A 3,244-nucleotide genomic window follows, 5' to 3' on the forward strand; every position below is an offset into this window, starting at 1 on the left:
AATGATGAGCATTAGAAAGAGCAACTCTGCCATTCTCAAGATCAAGTTAGGGATAAAGATTATATTATGGGTAAAGCGGTGGTTTAGATACGAGAGGTGGCTAATCATTTACAAACCTTAACAGATCAAGCTGACGTGCTGAGTGTGAAATACAAATTAAAATATGGCCAGGGTCAAGAGCTAGCTTGGCTTATTAGGAAAGTTAAAACTTTGAGCATCAGGGCAAAGCCATATATGTAATTTTTTTTTATGTAAAGAATTTTTTTTTTGTCTAGTAAAGTTATTCTAAATGGAATTGAATCAGAGTCGATGCTTTTTTTACATTCATTCCATGAATTTGCATTGCATTGCATCATATGCATTAAATTTAATGAAAAGACCCTAATTAATTAAAACAAAATTATTTCAGTTAACTTGGAAACCAACAAAGTCAACCAACCAAACATCGTTATAGTACTCGCACCAAAACCAAAAAAAAATGGATCAAAGATTGGAACAGTTTCAAAAAAGAGATACAAGAGCAGTTGCAAACGCAACTACAAGAATAGTTAGCAAAAGTACAACAGGAGCTGAGGGATCAGATACTAGAATCCCAAAGAAACATGATGAGATACTTGGCGCAGTTACTGACTGAAGAACGTGAAAAAGGGAAGAGCACTGCGGTCAACTCAGGGGATGATAATGAGGATCCTATTTATCCCCTAAGTATCATCCCGACAAATGCCCAGGCATAGCCAGAGGTGTACCCACAAAGGGTACCCGTTACAATCAGACTTCAACAGTATCAAACCGGTACCTCGAAGCCAATGAACTACCAAACAGGCTCAGGCTCCAACCTAGAGGACAATTCAGGAAATCCCGTTGTCCCTGATCTTGACGATTAAGCTGAAATGGAAAAGGCAAGGGTGGAACTCCTAAAAAGCAACTTGAAGATCATTGCAAATGGTTAGAAGAAAAATTCAGAGCGATGGAAAATGCTGACTGCCATTGTAGAATTGATGCTAAGGACTTGAGTTTGGTCCCAGATTTGGTGCTCCCACCAAAGTTTAAAGCTCCGGAGTTGGAGAAATATAACGGGACTAGTGGTCCTGAAGCTCACATTACGGTGTTCTGTCAAAGGATGACAGGATATGTTAATAATGATCAACTACTGATCCATTGCTTTCAGGACAGTCTGATCGGGTCTGCCATTAAATGGTACAATCAATTAAGTCGTGCCAAGGTTAAGTCATACCCTAACTTACGGGGTTTCAATTTTTCTCGTTAAACCAAAATGACCGAATATCCTTTTAAAATTAAATACATGAGTTTTAAACAAAATTAAAAGGCGAGCTTATTTTTTAGGGTTCAAAATGTCGTGTCCTAACTTACGGGATATGACATTTTGTTATCTCGAGATGAAAGGGTCTTTAATATTTGTTTTGGTTTATTAAAGTAATTTTCAAATAAAATTATCATTAATGCAAAGAGGGATAGTAATTTAAACTCCTTTCGAGGTTTCAATTTTTGACATTAAGACATTAATTAATCAAGTAGGTACCAATTTTGGACGTTATGAGGGTACTAATCCTTCCTCATACGTAATCGACTCCCGAACCCATTTTCTGAATTTCGTAAACCAAAATCACAATTTTAGTAAATCAAACCGTTTATTAAAACAATTAAATTACAAGGTGATCCAATCACACCTAATATAAAAAAGATCGATGGTGACTCCCACATTCATTTTCATTTTCAAAATCAAAGTTGACCCTTTTTAAAAAAATGGTTTCGACATATATGATCTAAATTAATTAATGAAATAACAAAATTTATTATATTCGAAAGTTATAATGTTAAAATATTCTTACAATAAGAAAACAAACGTCTAAGACGGCAAATTCTGTGACTGCTGAAACATCTTCATCATATTCTGAAGCTAACTGAAGTTTATCATATTTTCTGCTTGTATCTGCTTCCCTCGCTGCTGCATTCGCTTTAAGTTGTAGATGGAGTTCTTCATATTTTCTTTGAGCCTTTGCTTCTTTTGATGCTGCCTCCGCTTAATTGCTCAACTGTGCTCGCTTGCATCTCAGTCATCTGGTTTCTTAACCTCTGAACTTTAGTTTGAGCCTAATTCCCCGAAGGCACGTATTGCTGCGAGCTAGATCCAAAATATTGGGTTGGGTTAACAAAAGATCTTTGAAATCGAATTCGACCATACCTTCCAAGACCCAAAACTTCAGTAATAATTCGGTTATCAATGTCGTCAAGGTTAACAAAACTATCACTCGAAGCGATTGCTTCATACTCCGCCTTTTTATCCTTTTGTTTCTCCTAAAAAATCAATTAAAGAGTTATAATTAAACATGATAAATATTTAAAATAGTTCAAATTTTATTAAGTAAATATACCATAATTTCTGCAGCTTCAGTAGTCATAAGAGATCCATCTTTCTTTCTATGTATGTCAAAAAGCTGAAGGCATCCAACTTTTTGACCAGATGACAGTTCCTACAATATAGGAGGAAAAATATTATTAGTAGAAAGTAATTAATATTTGACACAAATAATAAATTCAAAATACATCGTCATTAGCTACACAAGCAAAACTTTTCGATCCAACTATGTGCGTGAATTTTTATTTTTGCCTACTTGTAGTTCCAACTCGCTCACGATCCTACATTATGAAATTATTATTACATATATAGTAAATACTATAAATCGAAATAATAATAATAAGAATTCGGAAGTACATAATACCTCTCCTTTCTTTGAATTCCAAAATCTAACTGTATCTTTCCATTGGTACCTTAGCATTCCCAGCGGGACATTTCACTATTTCTCTTTGAGGTTTATATTTTTCTTAAAATATTCCTTCTTTAAAGCATTTTTATGGTCTCTCCATTTTTTTCCTAATGCCTTCTTCACATAATTATCTGAGACCTGTAAAGTAAATCTCTCCTGCAAATAACACAAGTTTAGAAAGTTAATATAAATGAAACTTAAACCAAAATATTATAAATTACATTCACGTTATTACCTTAATATTATTGAGAGCTTGATTTTTGTTACTATTAGGCATATGATGCTATGACTCGTAGTTGATAGGCAACAGATTGGCATTTTGTGCTATAATGCCTAAGTATCCTACTAAAAGTCGAGCTTTTGATCCAATAGGTTGACCATAACTATTTCTAACTACTTTGACACGCTTGACAGAATTTAACTCGTATAAATATTTTAATAGCATATGTCCTCGAGTT

This window comes from Gossypium hirsutum, chromosome A13, assembly GCF_007990345.1.
Source record: "Gossypium hirsutum isolate 1008001.06 chromosome A13, Gossypium_hirsutum_v2.1, whole genome shotgun sequence".
Taxonomy (NCBI): Eukaryota; Viridiplantae; Streptophyta; class Magnoliopsida; order Malvales; family Malvaceae; genus Gossypium; species Gossypium hirsutum.